General features: G+C 46.1%; 1 protein-coding gene and 1 long non-coding RNA gene across 5 annotated transcripts in view; one reads left to right on the top strand and one right to left on the bottom strand.

The window, feature by feature from the left end:
• Positions 1 to 5,597: 5,597 nt before the first annotated feature.
• LOC140633379 (uncharacterized) lies at positions 5,598 to 18,280 on the bottom strand. Its single transcript, XR_012030978.1, has 5 exons — positions 17,994 to 18,280; positions 16,739 to 16,847; positions 8,841 to 9,063; positions 8,278 to 8,341; positions 5,598 to 5,947 (listed from the first exon to the last, which is right to left on the bottom strand). It is a non-coding gene; the product is annotated as an uncharacterized lncRNA (long non-coding RNA).
• PROSER2 (proline and serine rich 2) overlaps positions 10,812 to 18,392 on the top strand; it is a 40,725-nt gene continuing 33,144 nt past the window's right edge. The window contains exons 1-2 of one of the 4 annotated variants that reach the window (XM_072825837.1): positions 10,953 to 11,041; positions 17,979 to 18,187. The gene's annotated coding sequence lies outside the window, so the exon portion shown is untranslated. Of the gene's footprint in view, positions 10,839 to 10,952; positions 11,042 to 11,099; positions 11,125 to 17,978; positions 18,188 to 18,392 lie in introns of those variants that run through there. The other 3 variants (XM_072825838.1, XM_072825836.1, XM_072825839.1) reach the window with 3 other exon arrangements.

Raw genomic sequence — 18,392 nt, 5'->3', positions numbered from 1 at the left:
CATTGAACCCATTTGAGCCTCAGATTCCTTACCTGTAAAATGGGAAGAATAATACCTTCTAAGACTATTATGAGAATTAGATGTGTGTGAATGAGTTCTGTAAGCTATGAAATGCGATGTCAAGATACACAGCCCTATTAATACTTATACCCCTGGAATGAGAAAGAGGGTCTCCAGGACTTTTAAAGAGCTTAAGAGAGAAGACCAGGTCTAAGAGAAAAGATTAGGAGCCCAAGAAGGAAGCCAAAACGTGAGGGCAGCTATAGCGACACACACAGCTGGCCCCATGCGTGCTCTGGCATCTATGAAGAACAGGCACCTGATACCACAGGTCCACATCCTGTTTGTGAACATCGTATAATCCACCAATCTCCATGACCTCCTACTTCTTAAGGTCATTGTTTTACTTAATATCAAAATTAGTGACTTAGGTAAGTCATAATGGCAGAGTCTAGAACACCCTCCCCTACTTCTCTAACATATTTCAGTGGCACGGGGCTGTGCTTTCTCACCCACAATGCACCTGATTTCTCTGCTGTCCTCTGACTCCAAACGATTACAGCTGGCTCTGTTTTGCTTCTCCTTATTTTCCTGAAAATCATGGCCTGTGACCTCTTTTATCCTCCCAAAGAACCACTGGTGTTAGGAGGTTTGGGAGTAGCAGAGGGAACAGCGCACAACTAGCAAACACTGCAAACTTTACGGTCAGGCACCGCTCTCTCAAAGCCTCATCATTCCCACACACAGAATGTTCTATGTCTGTGTCTCTTCGTAGGCTCTGGTCTTCCATCATGTTGTTAGCTAGCCCTCCCTGCTTCCCACCTCTCTTGACACTTCCATTTCCTCCTTTATTTATTTATTTTTTAAAGATTTTATTTATTTATTCATGAGAGACACAGAGAGAGAAAGGCAGAAACGTAGGCAGAGGGAGAAGCAGGCCCCCCACAGGGAGCCTGATGTGTGTGTGACTCCATCCTGGGATCACGCCCTGAACCAAAGGCAGACACCCAACCACTGAGCCACCCAGGTGTCCTGCCATATCCTCCTTTAGGATCTCCATTTCCTTTCTGAGATGCCAGTGGATCACTCCTGTTTTTGTATCATGCAGAATGATTTAACTGTGTGTGTGTCTATAGTCTCTCTCCCAGCTCAAGCATTCTAAGGAGGGAGGCGGGCCTTTCACAACCAAGGTAGGGTGATGGATGGTGGAGGAATTTAATGAATGAGATGCCCGGCACACAGTTTAAAACAAGATTCCCAACTGAAACCAGTGTAGACGATCAGCTTGTTAAGGGGAATGAATAATGCCCAGAGGTGGAGGTTTTTCAGGTCCTCATCATATAAGTAATATGTGAGGTCAGGCTGATGAATGTCTTTGCCCAAGGAAAGCAGGTGAACTCTGCTGAAGACTCAACTTTGGAAAAAAATACCTAGACCTAATGGACGATCCCAACTGTCAGAGATTGAAAGCCAGGATGGCAACCAAGAGAACACAGCTTCAGAATAGTTGTGGGACTAGCACCCGTTTTGCAAGGATTTACAAAGGAATGGGAGGTGAAATGATGAAGGCTGTACATCTGTGTAGCCTGCTACATTCTTAGGGGAATCATTTTCAATGTTAGTAAGCATTTTAAGAAAAAGCCAAGGGGGGGATCCCTGGGTGGCGCAGTGGTTTAGCGCCTGCCTTTGGCCCAGGGTGCGATCCTGGAGACCCGGGATCGAATCCCACGTCAGGCTCCCGGTGCATGGAGCCTGCTTCTCCCTCTGCCTGTGTCTCTGCCTCTCTCTCTCTCTCTGTGACTATCATAAATAAATAAAAATTTAAAAAAATTTAAAAAAAAAAGAAAAAGCCAAGGGGGAAAAAATTCTCTTTCACCTATATCTTTGCTCCTGTAACTGGTTTATTCAGGAGTCTCAACTTGTTGGGGCATAAGCATGACTCAGTTTTATTGCTGTGAGTCTCTGCCCCCAGCTGTTCTCTGCGAAATTCTCACCTCAAACCGACGAGCAGAACATCAGGGATCAAGACCGGTCGGGTTTAACAACCTCTCTAAGAGTTTTGGTTATAAAACCGGTCTCATTTTTGTTTTTAAGATTCAGTTCTAATGATCACAAACAACAACAAACAGAAAGCAAGTAGGGCTGGTGGGGATGTGAAGAAATTCTCATGGGTGCGTGGCTGGTGGGAATGTGCGATGGCGCAGCCACTGTGGAAAGCAATATGGCGGCTGCTCAAAAGGTCAAAAGTAGAATCACCATATGATTCAGCAATTCCATTTCTGGGTGAAGGCCAAAAACCATTTGAAGCAGATGCTTGGGCAGATACTAGTGCACCCACGTTCACTGCGGCCTTATTCACAATAGCCAAAAGGTAGAAGCAACCCAAGGGTCTACAGACAGATGGACAAATAAACAGAAAGTGGTGTATCCATACAATGGAATATTATTCAGTCTTAAGAAAGAAGGGATTTCGGGCAGGCCCAGTGGCGCAGCGGTTTAGTGCCGCCTGCAGCCCAGGGTGTGATCCTGGAGATCCTGGATCGAGTCCCACATCAGGCTCACTGCATGGAGCCTGCTTCTCCCTCTGCCTGTGTCTCTGCCTCTCTCTCTCTCTCTCTCTGCGTCTCTATGAATAAATAAATAAAATCTTAAAAAAATAAAAAAAATTTAAAAAAAAAGAAAGAAGGGATTTCTAATATAGGGTACAACACGACTGAACTTAAAAACTAGTGAAAGAAGCCAGACAAAAAAGACAAACATAGGGCAGCCCTGGTGGCCCAGTGGTTTGGCACATCCTTCAGCCCAGGGCATGATCCTGGAGACCCAGGATGGAGTCCCACGTCGCAGTCCCTGTGGGGAGCCTGCTTTTCCCTCTGCCTGTGTCTCTGCCTCTCTCTCTGTCTCTCTCATGAATAAATAAATAAAACCTTTTTTTTTTTTTTATAAAGACATATTTTTCCATGTATATGAGGTACCTAGAATAGGCAAGTTCAGAGACAGAAAGAATGGTGGTTGCCAGAGGCTGGGGGAGGGCGGAATAGGGAGTTCGTGTTTAGTGGGGGACAAAGTTTCAGCTTGGGAAGATGAAAAAGTCCTGGAGATGGACGGTGGTGCTGGTTGTACAGCACTGTGAATGTACTTAACGCCACAAAATTGTACATTTAAAAAGGATTCAAACGATGGATTTAAAAATAAAATGAAATGATAAATTTTATGTTATGTATATTTTACCACAATAAAAAAAATTTTTTTTGAAAGATTTAGTCCCAGGCATTTAAAAACTTCCATCTCAAACTCAATTGCCTGGCTTACTGGCCCCCTGGCAGGCATCTTACCCTGTGTCTGCCTCTCAGATAATTTCTGCATTCCTTGAGGTAGAGCCTCAGAAACTCAAAGGTCCCCTTTCCATACACTTTGAGGGACCTGGAGATCCGGGGTGGATGGGGCTGCCCCAACTGCCCCGTCTAGTCTCCTAGGTCACTTCGTTCTGGGCCTTCAAACCGCCATATAGGGACCCCTCCTGTGAAATCCCAGCCTGGGAGCTGGCACGAGTCTTCCAAGCCTGTCCAAACCTCAGTGGGAAAGAGAGACTGTGCCATGCTCCTCGAATCTTGCTATGACCTTGCCCCACTCAGCTCCCTGTGGCCTGGGGGTAATGGAGGGTCTACACCTTAGCAAGAGTTCATATCCCCATCTTGCTGAACTCTAATCCTTTGGAGCATGTGCGTGAGCTGGGAGTGGGGCAGAGAGAGGGAGAAAGGAGAGAGAGAGAGAGAGAATCTTAAGCAGCCTCCATACCCAGTGCAGAGTCAGATGGGGGCTTGACCTCATGACCTGACCTGAAACCAAGAATCGGGCACTTAACCAACTGAGCCACCCGGGTGCCCCTTGAACTCCAATCTTCATGAGTGAGTGTCTTAGGATTCTCTCCCATGCTTGGCTGTGAGAATTAGAGGAACCCTTCTCCTTTGAGCTAAGCAGAATTCTAAGGTCTCCTTGGCGTCACATCCTTATACAATCCTCTCCCCCTTGAGTATCCATGGGACCCACGAACATGATGGGAAGTCACCTCTGTGATCATGTGGCAAAGGGATTTTGTAGAGAACTAGAAGAGAGATTTCCCCGGGTGGATACAAAAGGAATAGGTCTCCCCTCATCTCCCATCCCCAACAGAGGGCAGAGAACAGCCTCCCACCATGAATACCAACCGCACCTCCACAAAGCTTAGGAACCTCCAGCCTCTTCTTAGTTTGGAAGTGGGGGAGGCAGCTGTTGGTCGGGGGCTGGGGGGCAGTTGGGATTTGTCGACTGTCAGTAAATCCTGAGGAGATAGTTCTTGCTTAGTTTCTGGTGATGTCTCGAATTTGGAATGTAAGAGGTGGCGGGTACTGTGAACCCTCCATAGCAACTTTTAGGACAACAGGAAACACATCCCACAACATTCTATTACTCACGGTGAATGGTAGCGTGTGGTGCGATTTCCCTTTTCTTTTCCTGTTGTGATTCTCCATAGGAAGAGGTTTTGTTTTTGTTTTGTTTTGTTTTTAAATCCTATTTAACAATCTGGAAATTGAAATAAAATATTTATTTTAAGCTTATCAAAGGATTGCCAGTAAGGATCCCTCCATCCTCCCCTCCACCAATATTGCAACTTGGAAATGCAAATGGGACTCTAGTGCCTGGGAGGCTGGTAATGCCCAGGCGGTCCTGATGGGAATGGAGTTGGTGCGTCATCGTCATCATCATTGTCATCTATAAACCTACTGGCCAGACCTCCAGGATTTCACAGTCCCCGACTTAGTGGTCACACATCCTGCTGGGTGACTCCTTTATCATCACTCTGGCTGCAACACAGAGCTTTGAGCTCCTTCACAATTCAGGGAATTAACCTCTTCAAGTTCAGGGTCAGATGAAAGAGGAAGTTCTAACTTGGGTCAGGGTGGAATTGTATTTAAAAAGTCAGCCCTCAAACTTAGCCATCTGGTATAATGAAATATTTTAACTGAAATGGGTCTACGAAAATTCAACGTAGTGGAAAAGTAACCAACTACACAAACACAGTACTCCTCCCACTGTGCTCATCTGTCCTTCCGAATGTGGTACCTTCTCCGTCTGGGACACCAACTGGACCAAGTCCCACTAGGTCCTGCTCTTCTCTGATACTCACCTGAGGCAGGTGTCGGCCCCTCTTCTAATCTCCTGACACCAAAAGCACCCAGGGGGAAGCAGGGAGTTAGTGAAGATTTTGTGGGAAGAGGGCGAGGGTTACCACCAGAAGCTTCCTAAGACTCTCCTTGAAAAGTCCTTCCCTTAGTAGCTGTCCCACCACCACCACCACCAGTAATGCCTCCTATCTCTGCGGGTGGGAAAAGGTAGTTTATCTCACTATTGTTTTAATTTACAGAATCACTCAGATTCTATCTGTGGATTAACAGACTGTTCGAGATTAACCATTTGATCACCTGAGTCTGTCTGGGTCTCCCCAACCCCCCCCCCCATGGACTGTAATTCCATGCAGGCAGGGGCTTTATCTATGCTGTTCACTGGTGTACTCCTCGACCTCCCCATAGCAGCGCTTGCCACAGAAGAGCCAGCGAAGAATTTCTGGATGAAGGATGAATGAATGGGTGCCATACACCCTCGTTCCCCGTCTGGACCTCCCCCACTGGCAGGTCCTAAAGCTTGCCTGCTCGGCACTCTTGTCCACCAGGGATCTCCTGGAGACTTGCTTCTCTTCCAGGATGCTTACCATTAAATCGGACGAAAAACGTGTTTACTATGTTCTTCTATATTTGTTCCTTCTACATGTTTCTCCTTCAAAATACTGCCCTCAGATACAGACACCATCTACTTGCTTTCAGGAAGTATGAAACCACCCCACTACATTTTTTTCCTAGTCTTCCTCTAAACGTGTCACCAAAAAACCTCCAGGTCATAAGTTCTTCATCTGCAGAAGTAGAATGGTTATAAATTATAAAATGGTATTATAAATCTAGATTCTATAATTAATATTCATTAATATGTAATTAATATAATAAAGTTATATAATTATGAAAACAAATTATAAAAAGTAAGAGTATTTTTTAAAAAATTATTTCTTTTTTAAATCGACAAACTTCACTAGGAAATCATCCTTGAAGTACGTCAATGTCCTTTTCCTCCGTCATCTCTCCAGTATTTACTGACTGATATAAGCCAGGCTCAACGCTATGCACATTGGCATTTACTGTCTCATATAGAAATACAATTTTTGCTAGTTTTTGTTGATGCATAAAAGTAATATAGAGTCACAACAGAAAATTTGGAACATACACAATACCAAAAAAAAAAAAAGAATCATATAATCAGAGTCAGAAACACGAACCGCCATCAATTTGACAGATTTCTAATTTTTCCATACATATATGCATTTTCCATGTATGTGGAAATACAGGTATTTTCCATGTATTTCCATGAAATAATGATTTACATACAATTCTGTACTGTTCTTTTTCTCCCCTTAACCATATATTTAGATATTTTCTTGTGGACACTAAAAATTCCTCATTTCAAAAAGCTGCATGATAGTTTATTTCTAATTTTGGATGCTTTATTCGTTTCTAATTTTCTGACATTATAAAAAGGAGACGGTATATATCTTTATGCACAAGTCTTTGTGCCTGTTTCTGACTATTTCTATAGAATCCTTAGATATAGAATTATAGGATCAAAGTGTATAAACAATTTTAAAGCTGGGAAATATTTTTATAAAATTGCTTTCTGGTTAAGTTATGTCAATTTATGCTCCCACTAATAGTACATAAAATTTCCCATTTCATTGCATTCCTGTCAGTATTGAATATTAGAATTTTAGAAAATATTTTCTGATATATATATATACATATATATATACTGTATTATTTTAAATTTTTACTCTTTCAATTACTAGGTAGTTCAGACACTTTAAATATAACACACAGGGAGAGAGCTAATTACTAATCATTTTTGAGGAAATTTTTCCCTTAAGTTATTAATGTTTCTTATCAACTTAAGGGTATTCTTGTATTGAGGATAAGGTTAACTGCCAGATTTGTTATGCAGAGTTCTTTTTGTTGTTGTTATTTTGTTGTTGTTGTTGTTGTTATGCAGAGTTCTGTAGGGTTTTTTTCTTTTCTTTGCAAATTTTGTTCACAATATTTTTAGTTGTCAGGATCTAAAATTTTTATGAAATCTAGTTCAACGGTCACTTCATCTACGATTTTTCCATTTCTTCTCTCCCCTCATCTTGAGGTCACACAAATATTTGCCTAAGTTTTCTCCTAGTTCTAAAATTCTTTAATGTATCTGAGTTTTGTTTTAGCATATAAGGAAAGGCAAGAGCTTTCTTTATATTGAATATTTTTTTCAAATTACTAGTTTTCTCAGGCCTATTTATTGAGAATCTGCCCCTTTTTCATTTATTTTAGATGACTCTCATCACATCTTAAAGTTTACACAATGTCAACGCTATCTTTTTCTGGATTACTGATTCCATTCTATTACCTATGTCACTCAATATCTGTTACTGTTCTATTATGACACTTTTAAATTATGATGGTCTTGGGGATCCCCGGGTCGCTAAGCGGTTCAAGCGCCTGCCTTTGCCCCAGGATGTGATCCTGGAGACCCGGGATTGAGTCCCATGTCGGGCTCCCTGCATAGAGCCTGCTTCTCCCTCTGCCTGTGTCTCTGCCCCCCTCTCTCTCTATGTCTATCATGAATAAATAAATAAATCTTTAAAAATAAAAATAAATAAATTATGGTCTTGTACTATGCTCCAATCAAAAACAGCACAAATTATCATATTTTTCTATATTTTCACAATTTTCTTAACTCTTCTCATCTGCCATTTATTCAAATGAACGTTAAAAGAATTTTGTTTTAGGGGGCACCTGGGGTGGCTCAGTCGGTTAAGCATCTGCCTTCAGCTCAGGTCATGATCTCAGGGTCCTGGGATCAAGCCCTGTGTCAGGCTCCCTGCTCAGCTGGGAATCCGCTTGTCCCCTGCTCCTGCTCCCTCTCCCTTTCTTTCTCTCTCAAGTAAATAAATAAAAAATAATAATTTTATTTTAGCCTCCCAGGGTAGAGGTTAGTAGCCTCATTGTACAAATGAGGAACTGCATCTCAAGAAACATAAGCAGCTCAAAATCGCACATCTGAGTGGAAGAGGCATAAGGTAAAATCCTTTCTTTTGACATCTCCTCTTTCAGCTCTACAAGGCTATCATGTTTTGGTAAAGAAAACAGGAAAATTACTAACCCTTCTTTCCTGTGTGCCTCCTCTAGTGGCCTTCACAGATACTGCAGTTTCTTCAGCCAGTGTTCTACGGTAATTATTTTTATAAAACAAACACGTATGTTTAGCTTAATTTTTTTTAGTTTAAAGTTTTTAATTTACACAAAGCTTGTAATAACATTTGTCTCATATTTGAGGGGTCATGTACCGCCAGGATTTTCTTAACAAAGAGCAGCCTCAGAAGACATTTATTAAAAACCCCAGTGACTATAAAGTAAAATTTTGTAAATTCCATGGGTTTTAAAGGAATAACAATAGTAGATACAAAGACCCTCCAGATGTTTCTTTGTTCTTTTTTTTCCTCCCTTGACGTCATCTAGTACTTTCATGCATAACTATTTTTAAATCACCCCTCTAACCCTTTTCTTGTTTTCTTACCTCCCTTCCTATTGTTCCAGTCCCTTTGTGTTATTCAGTGAGCACAAAGGTGCCTAGACAGGGGTGCATTGGGGACCGGAAGCCAGCCTGTATTCGGGTTGTCACTCTGGGTCCCTGGCTAATCCACACCAGCCCAGAGGAAGGTTCACCTGTTTGTAATCCCCACAGAGCTCCGGGGTGTGAGACACCTGGTTGAAACCTGTCTCATTTTCTTCCTGGTTCATTCTTTGTCTGTTTTTTGGTGGTGGTGGTGGTGGTGGTGGTGGTGGTGGTGGTGGTGTTTGGAGGTCATTTGTTTGCTTGTCTTTTTCTTTTCTCCTTCTTCCTTCCTAATTCCTTCCATCCATTTCTTCCTTCTTACCTCTTCTTCACCTGTCAGAAAAGATACTGAGTAAAATTTAACTTTTACACAAAAGATACCGTGTGACTCAGAAATTTTAAGTAAACTTTAAAAATTAATTACACGTCATGAAAACCCAACCAAGCCAAAAGCGCATTAATAAAAAGAAAAAAAATTCTGAGAAGCCCTTGACAAAACGTCTTTTTCTTTACCTGAAATCCTTAAAGACAAGGGTTGCTTATTTTACCTCCCTCACCCACGGGTGTTTAATACTCTTTAACTTGTAGTAAGCCCATTCATGCTAAATGCATTAGTATATAACACAATATGGGACACAATTTGGGAATAAAAAAAAACATAAACAGCGGAAAGTTTAGACCATTATTCATGGAGGATTAAGGACTGACAGTATTGATTCTTTCCTGGATTTGGTTCAGAAAGAGAGGGATAATAATACTGGCCTAATTAACTAGCTTGTTGGGTAGATTAAAGTGCTTTGTAAACATTAATTAAAGATGCAGGGAGTTGGATGAGGCCAGCGTGTTATTAGCGCAAAAGAGGTCTCCCTCCTTTCATCAGGTATGTCTTCCTGGGGAAATGAGCTAAGGACTAAGGTATTGGGGCTCAGCCCAGAGCACCGCCCGTGACTGTCCTTCCCTGCTGCCAACCACTTCCTTCCTCAGTTTTCTGTAAATGGGGACATGCCACACATGGCATGTTGGGGGCACACTGCACATGGCACGTTGGGGACACACCGCACATGGCGTTGGGGGGACACACCGCACATGTATGTTGGCGGGACACACTGCACATGCACGTTGGGGGGACACACGGCACATGCAGGTTGGGGGGACACACGGCACATGCACGTTGGGGGGACACATGGCACATGGCTCGGCATCTCCAGCGCGCCCGGCAGGCTCGGCTGGCAGGAGCGGCAGGAGCGGCAGGAGCTTCGCGGCGGCCCCGACCGCGGTTTCGCTCCCGGGCTCGGGCCGCGGGCTCCGTGAAGTCGTGGGCCTGTGAACGGCCTTCTCCGAGGCCGACAGCAATTCCGTCCTCGGGAGTTGGCATCACTCGACATGAAATAACCTCTCCAAGCTGAGGGCCCCCGGGGCTGCTGGGGGACGAGCCCCGCCTCCCGCGGAGCTGCAGACGCACCCCCTGCTGCTGCGCCGCGCGCGGGTGGCTCGGCCCGGGGGCGCGGTCCGCCTCCGAGACCCGCGGGCCTGGCCAGGCGGCGGCGGGCGGGCCTGTCCCTTTATTTTAGTTTGTTTAGTTTAGTTTAGTTTAGTTTAATTTACTCATGAGAGACACAGAGAGAGGCAGAGACACAGGCAGAGGGAGAAGCAGGCTCCATGCACCGGGAGCCCGACGTGGGACTCGATCCCGGGTCTCCAGGATCGCGCCCTGGGCCAAAGGCAGGCGCCAAACCACTGCGCCACCCAGGGATCCCCGGCCTGTCCCTTTACATGCCCGGGGCACGCGCTGTGCTTTTTGGGGGGCTGAGCCCCGGGGTGGGGGGGAGCGCGCGGGAGGGCGGCGAGTGGGGGAGGAGGGCGCGCGGCGGCGGCGGTGAGCGCAGCGGGCGGGTGCGTGTGAGCGCGCAGCGGGCGGGGGTGAGCGCGCGGGCGGGGGTGAGCGCAGCGGGCGGGGGTGAGCGCGCGGGCGGGGGTGAGCGCGCGGGTGGGTGTGAGCGCGCAGCGGGCGGGGGTGAGCGCGCGGGTGGGTGTGAGCGCGCAGCGGGCGGGGGTGAGCGCGCGGGCGGGGGTGAGCGCAGCGGGCGGGGGTGAGCGCGCGGGCGGAGGTGAGCGCAGCGGGCGGGGGTGAGCGCGCGGGTGGGTGTGAGCGCGCAGCGGGCGGGGGTGAGCGCAGCGGGCGGGTGGGTGAGCGCGCAGCGGCGGGCATGAGCGCGCGGGCGGCCCGGGCAGCAGGCGGCGCGAGGGCTCCGGGTCGCGCACTGCGCGTGGGCACCTGCGGCCCCCGGGGCGCGGCGGGGGCTCCCTCCAGGTGAGTAGGGACTCTCGGGTCCCCGACGGGGTCGGAGCGGCGGGCGGGCGCCCTGGCAGCGGGGGGCCTCGCCTGGCACGTCGGTGAGCGCCCGCGTCTGCAGAGGGCGGACGGAGGCTCGGGCTCGGGCTCGGGCTGGGCGGGCGGACCCCGAGGGCGCCCCCTCTGCCTGCGGCGGCCCCGGCTGCGCGCCCCTCGCTCCTCCGCCGCGCCCCGGCCTCCCGGAGCTCAGGCAAGACGCGCAGCTCCCTTCACCCGCGGGGGAGCCCGGCGCCTCCTTAGTGGGTTCGGGGGTTCGCGTGCGCCCCAGGTCGGGGAGGGCGTGGGGGGCCGCGGCGCTTTTCGGCCGGGAGGTTGGCCTGCTGGGGGGTGAGAGGTGTCCGAGGTGCGTGTGTGACTCCGGGCGCAGGGGCTTGCGGGGTGCCCCGTGCCCCCGACACCTTCCCCGGGCGCGCGGCCCCTCCCCGGAGTCGGCGGAGACTCGTCGCCCGCGTCGCCGCCGCGGCCCTCGGGTCCCGGAGTCCGGGGAGCCTGTCCCGGAGCCACCTGTTCCACTCGCGTCCCGTGCAAGGTGACCCTGGATTTTCGTCCCCACCCCCGACCACGGCAGGTAGCCGGATCAGGTGGGAGTGCCCGGGACCCGCCGTGAGCGAGTCGGGGGCCGGGAGGGATGTAAAAGGGAGAAGAAACAGTGGCCCGTGCGATGCAGTTTAACAAAAGGCAATACAATAAATTCCAGTATTTCTCCAAGGCTTTGAAAGTTTCCCAGTATTGTTTTACGGAGTCTAAATTTAAGCATCGGACTTTTTTTTTTTTTTTTTTTAAACCGCAGGAACTAACCTCAGAAAATTCTTAACTCTTTGCCAGGCAGGATAGTTGGTATAGAGTACAAAACTTAGCAGTGAGTAAAGGAAAGTAATTTTTTTTGGTGCCTCTCCCCCTCCCGACCACCCTTCCAAAGAGAGTAAAACAAACGTTCAGATCTGTTGCAGGGAGAAAAGTCCTTCTGGCTCCAATTTTAATGGAGAACTTTTTTTTTTCTTTAAATCTGTATTTCTGAAAGATACAGAAACACCAAGCCAGGTGTCAGTGTAAACTTGAGAAAGATGCTCACGGGAGAAAGGTTTATTAAAGACACGTTTCTACCGTTTTTCTTTTCTTTTCTTTTCTTTCTTTCTTTCTTTCTTTCTTTCTTTCTTTCTTTCTTTCTTTCCTTTCTTTCTTTCTTTCTTTCTTTCTTTCTTTCTTTCTTTCTTTCTTTCTTTCTTTCTTTCTTCACAGCATACTTGGGACCCATGCACTAAAAAGTTAGCCCTCAAATTCCATGCCTGAATGTTAGAGATTGTTTTTCTAGGTGGAGGAGGTATTTTCGTTCATGAGGCCAATGTGGAAATACAAACAAATGCCTTGTTTACTTGGGATTGGGTGGGAAGGACGGAAGTTGTCTAAAATCTCTCCTGCCAAACTTGACGGTGTATGTATGGAATCCAGTGCGTTTTCTTGCCCAGGCCAATAATAGGCACTTTTAAGTGACTGGATAGATTCCTTGGTAGCAGGGTTTCAAATGAGCTTTTCTTTGAAAATTTTGGACGCTGATCATCTAAAAGTAACACATTTTCTGTGTTACTCAAAATCAGAGCAACATTGGCTAGTAATCATTTCGAGAAGGTTGGGAAGATGAGACCTGCTCTTGAGAAGATGTGGGTGTGTCAGGCCCTGTGACGGCCCCCCTTGCCTACGTTAGTGCGGGCACGGAGCACTGGTTACTTCATGCAGGGGTTTTGGAGACTCCCCACCTTCACCATGCCGAGTACTGAGTTCATCTTTGGGCACACAGACGTATCTAGATAACAGCCATATGGCCCAAACTGATTAAAAGCAGATCAAGTGAGCTTTCAATGGGAGCTGAAGACACACCTGGCCCCGGTTCCAAAGTTCTCAGACACCTAAGGAGTCTGTGGTTGGCACCCTGTGTTGATTCTAAAGATCATCTCAAATAACTAACTACGCGAGGTAGAGTGGAGCCTTGAAGCCTAAAGGGAGCAAGGTGAAAGGTTCGGGTGGAGCCGAGCTAAGAACAGGGGAGCCTCTGGAAGAGAAGTTCAGGTGCCTCTTATCTACATGATTGTGGGACAGCCGCCAGGGGCACGGAGGCCACTCAGGGGTAGGTGCCAGGGAATCCTAGGAGCATCCCAGAACTTGAGCTCTTTGCTTTGCTCAAGGGCAGCATTGCATTTCAGTTTCCATCGGCTTCGTAGCTGCCTGCGTGCTCTCGGGAGGATGAGTCTGCCGCCCTGGCCCTGCTGCACCACAGCTTGTCCGTCCCTCTTGAATCTTCGAGGGACTCTGCTGGCCCTTGCAGAGAAGCCTCTGTCCACAGAGGCTCTGGCACAGCCGGGTCAGTAGAGTGGAATCACTGCTGGTAGCCCCTGTCCGTGGAGAGCCAGCAAAAGGCTGTGCCTCTCAATGAATGCCCTTGTCCCCACCCCCCACCCCACCTCCTCCCAGGCTCGCAGCACCAGTATTGAAACCTATTTTAAGAAAGTAGGTGCTGGGTTTACAATCCATGCAGTCAGGATTGGCGGCAGAGGAATGTGGAGAGCAGAACATTCCACCTTGTTGGAGAGAGCTGTGATAGCGCCTTATGAATGCAGATCTTCAGGCTGGATATTTCTAAAGAGCTAGCAGTGCGAAGACTCGAATCTTTTTTAAAATCGGAGCAAAACATATATAACTTCAAAGTTGTCATTTTAAGTGGATAAGTCAGTGGCATTAAGTACACTCACATCCTATGTGTTAGAGAAGGCTTTAATTTTTTTTTTTTTTTCCTGTAGAGGTCCGCAGATACCCATTCCATGACCCTTACTAATTGAATTATTCTTCACTAACTTTGTGTCTGCTTAACAGGCCAATAATTGAGAGAGGTACAGATGGTCCCCCACTTGATGATGTGTAGACTTTCCAGTGGTGCGAGAAAGTGATAGGCATTCAGTAGAAACTGTCCTGGGGATTTTGAAGTTGGATCTTGTCCTGGTTCAGTCCTCTCTCGATGCTGGGCAGTGAGCCAGAGCTTCCAGGCCGCCAGCGACCACAAGGGACCACCCGTCCCGACACCCATCCTGCACCCATCCCGCTGGATTAGAGGATTTTGCCCAACTGTAGGCTAATATGAGTGTTGTGGGTACATTTAAGGTAGGCTAGATAGGTTATGTGTATGAAATGCATTTTCAACCTAATATGGACTCATCGGGATGACACCCTATGAGATAAATCAAGGAAGATCTGTATATGGAAACATAACACTATCATGGGGGATTTGTCACTCTCTCCTTGTATTTTGAGCTAGAAAATATCCTGAGACACTGTGTATTGAAACTTTGTATGTGAATATGTAACAGTGCACAGCACGTTTGTAAATTTATATTGGTAGCTACGCAGGGTCTAATAGGAATTGAACTTTTTACTATAACATACTTTCATCTATTTAATCTCTTTTGCCTGATGTAATATAGCCAGAAGCGGTCCTTTCATTGTTGCTGTTGTGGATCTTGGCTTGATTTTTTTTTTTCCTATCACTTTTATTTTCTTTTAAGTCTTTACTGGGGTATAATTGACATTCAGTAAACTGCACATATTTAAAGTGTTTTTTAAAAAAAAAAAAGGAAAAAGGACATTCACAATGTTGTGCAACCATCACCACTATCTGGTTCCAGAAGTTTTTCATCACCCTGAAGGGAAACCCCATTCCCATTAAGGAGTCACTCTCCATTTCCTCGACTCCAGCCTCCTACTCCAGCCTCTGGCAACCACTAATCTGCTTTCTTTCTCTATGGATTTCTCTGTTCTGGGTATTGCATATAAATGGAATCATACAGTATGGTGACTGGCTTCTTTCACTTAGCAGTGCTCTCAGGATTCATCTGGGGGTGCCTGGGCGGCCCAGTTGCTTGAGCCTCTGCCTTCAGCTCAGGTCATGACCTCGGATGGGGTGGGGGAAGGGGGGGCCTGCTTCTCCCTCTCCCTCTACTCCTCCCCGCTATTTGTGCTTTCTCTCTCTCTTTCTCTCAAATAAATAAAATCTTTTTTTTAAAGGATTCATCCATGTGATAGCATGCATCAGTATTTCATCGCTTTTTATTTATTTGTTTTAAAATACTTTATTTATTTGAGACAGAGAGAGAGCGAGAGAGAGCACAAGTGGGGGCAGGGGGGTGCAGACGCCCCTGAGCAGGAAGCCCAATGCGGGGCTCCATCCCAGGACCCTGAGATCATGACCTGAGCAGAAGGCAGACGCTTCACCCCACGGAGCCACAGCTCAGTCCCTTTTTTAAAGTCCCTGAATAATATTTCCTCAATAGACCACAATTTGCTTACCCATTTATCAGTTCATAGACATTTGTGTTGTTTCTACCTTTCGGCTGTTGTGAGTAGTGCTGCTATGAACATCCATGTACAAGTTTTTGTTTGAACACTTGTTTTAAATTTGGGGGTCTTAGGGAGGCACGGGTGGCTCAGTGGTTTGGTGCCTGCCTTCGGCCCAGAGCGTGATCCTGGAGACCCAGGATCGAGTCCCCCGTTGGGCTCCCTGCATGGAGCCTGCTTCTCCCTCTGCCTGTGTCTCTGCCTCTCTCTCTCTCTGTGTGTCTCTCATGAATAAATAAATAAAATCTTTGAAAAAACATAAAAAATAAAAAAATAAATTTGGGGGTCTATACCTAAGAGCAGAATTCCTGAGTAACACAGCAATGCTATATATAACCCACCAAGGAATCACCAGACTGTTTGCCAGAGCAGCTGCACTATTTTACATTCTCGCCAGCCATGTATAGAGGGTTCCAGCTTCTCCACATCCCGCCAACACTTGTTATTGTCTGTATGCATGTGTGTGTGCGTTTAAATTGCCATCCTAGTGGGCATGAAGTGGTATCTCACTGTGGTTTTGATTAGGGTTTCCCTCGTGACTAATCATGTTGAACATCGTTTCAAGTGCTTGTTAGCCACTTAGAGGGCTTCTTTGGAGAAATATCTATTCAAGCACTTGATTCTCTTCTGTGTTAGCTTTTATGTTGCCAAAATCCTGCATGGGAGTGAGAGTAGTTATTTTTATAGGGCTTGGTTTGTACGATGTTCCTTTTCAAACCTTCATTCTGTTGTTTTGGGGGTTTTTCCTCTGCTTTCTTTTTCAGGCTTCTGCTGCTCCTCCTAGGAGACTAATTGTCTGACTAGTGCTTTGAAATATTTAATATTCTTCCTATGTTAGTTATTGTTCCAAAGGCCTGGGTTGTTCCTTTGTTCATTCAGCAATATTTGTAGACTGGCCACCTGCATTGCACTTTTGCACTGAGCCAGTCATTGGGAATACAAACATACCAGTCCGTATATGCTTCTCTTTTTGATGTCTGCAGATACCTTTTTTTTTTTTTTTAATTAACAGATTAGGAGAGCCTGGCATAAGGAAAAAGAGCAGCCCTCAGCTGGGAGGTGAGGGAGGCTGCCCCATGTTTCATTGGGTTCACCACTTTGTGTTTCTAGAACCTGGTTTCCTGGTCTGTGAAAGTTGCGGTAGGACTAAATGACTTCTAGGCCCCTCAGACCTTGAAACTGAAGATTACAAATTAAGGATTCACACGAGCTTTCTTTTACACACCGAAATCTGTGAGTGTACTTAAAATAGTTTGTGTTGCACAGTTTACTTACAAGAACTGTCTTGTGGGGAGAAAAATGATGCTTGTGCTCTTTTGCACTGGACTACCCAGCTGAGTTTGGTCGATTGCTTCCTTCCAAGCTGGTGCACTTGGGTTTTTTTCTGGAAAGATTCAGAGGATTTGAAGAGCTTTAGTGAGCATTTAAGTTCCTACCATGGTGGGCACAAAGGAATGTAGAGATGGGTAAGGTGTGGTCCTTGCCTTTGAAAAATTCATGGTCCCATGAAGGAGATAGAGTAAATGTTCATAGCAGAGGCCCATTGCTCTCTTTTGGGAGGAGAAGACAGAGATATTCTTTTCCTTCAGGACATCAGAACATGTAAGGGAGAATGTAACGTTGGAGCTGGGTCAACAGGGGGAAGATACTGGAAAATCAGAGTGGTACAATTGTGGCTGTGGTTTGAATGCTGAATTGCTTAGCCTTGTATCTGGGGGCATTAACCATGGAAGGCTTGTCGGTTGGGTTATGACAGCAGGTCTTGTGTTCTGGCTTTACTGTGAAGTAGACTTTTGTATACACAGGGAGTAGCTTGACATTGAACAAGATGTTCAGGGTTGAGGAAGGGAGGATAGAAATAGGAGATAAGATGGTGCAAGCAAGGGCATGGCATTGAAAATGTCAAATGTCAAAGAGATGGTGCAAGAAGAGTTTTAAAAAGCGTTATTCTAGGGGCACCTGGGTGGCTCAGGGTTGAGTGTCTGCCTTTGGCTCAGATCGTGATCCCAGGGTCCTGGGATAGAGTCCCTCATTGGGCTTCCCATGGGGAGCCCACTTCTCCCTCTGCCTATGTCTCTGACTCTCTCTGTGTCTCTCATGAATAAATAAAATAAAATATTTTTTTTAAAAGTTGGATGCTTAACAGACTGGGCCACTCAGGCGCCCCTCTTATTGTGATTTTAGAGGTGTCTTCTGGGGAAAAAACATTTCTGTATTAACATGTAGTAAAATCATACTTAAACCACAATTTCATTTTAAGGATTTTTTGTCCCCATGACTATTTATCAATTCTATTCCAGGAACATTAGGTTAGCCATATAAAATTACTGATATTCAGCTATTTTTGGCCTACACAAATAACAACTTCATATGATTCAATCTAATAATTGTGGGCTGCTTGTTAGACCCTTCCCTTTTCAACCATTGTTAGAACGTAGTCAGCAAACTGGAAAACTCACATAAAAACACAGTGCCTTTAAATACTGTGTTTCTTAGCTAATTCCCATTTTTCCAGGATGAAAGTCCTTACCGATGGTGTTGCCAGGAGGTGTCTAGGAAGAGTCTGGGGAGAAGAAGGCAGCCTCTCTATATACATCCACAGAAGGAGGGCTCCCAAAGGCCTTGGGAGATAGGGCTAAAGATCCAGTACAGTGGGTTGACCAGCAGGATGTCTTGTGTGAGCTTTGCTCCCCCTGACTTGGATCTAAATCTGTTCAACATGAGGTAAGATATATCAATCAGATCACTTCCAATCTAACCAGGTGTTATAAATGCCAATATTAGATGAACATACTCTCTACCTCACCTTTACTTTCGTTGTGAGGATCAAAGAAACAGCTTTTCTTTTGAGCTTCTCAGAAAGAAATCATATTATTTAATAATAAGGCATAATTATTAGTTCTAAGTAAAAAGTATGACATTTTGTCTC

The sequence above is a fragment of the Canis lupus genome, chromosome 5, assembly GCF_048164855.1.
Source record: "Canis lupus baileyi chromosome 5, mCanLup2.hap1, whole genome shotgun sequence".
Taxonomy (NCBI): domain Eukaryota; kingdom Metazoa; phylum Chordata; class Mammalia; order Carnivora; family Canidae; genus Canis; species Canis lupus.
The sequence above is the reverse complement of the archived record's forward strand: the minus strand, read 5'-3'. Positions and strand labels throughout refer to the sequence as shown.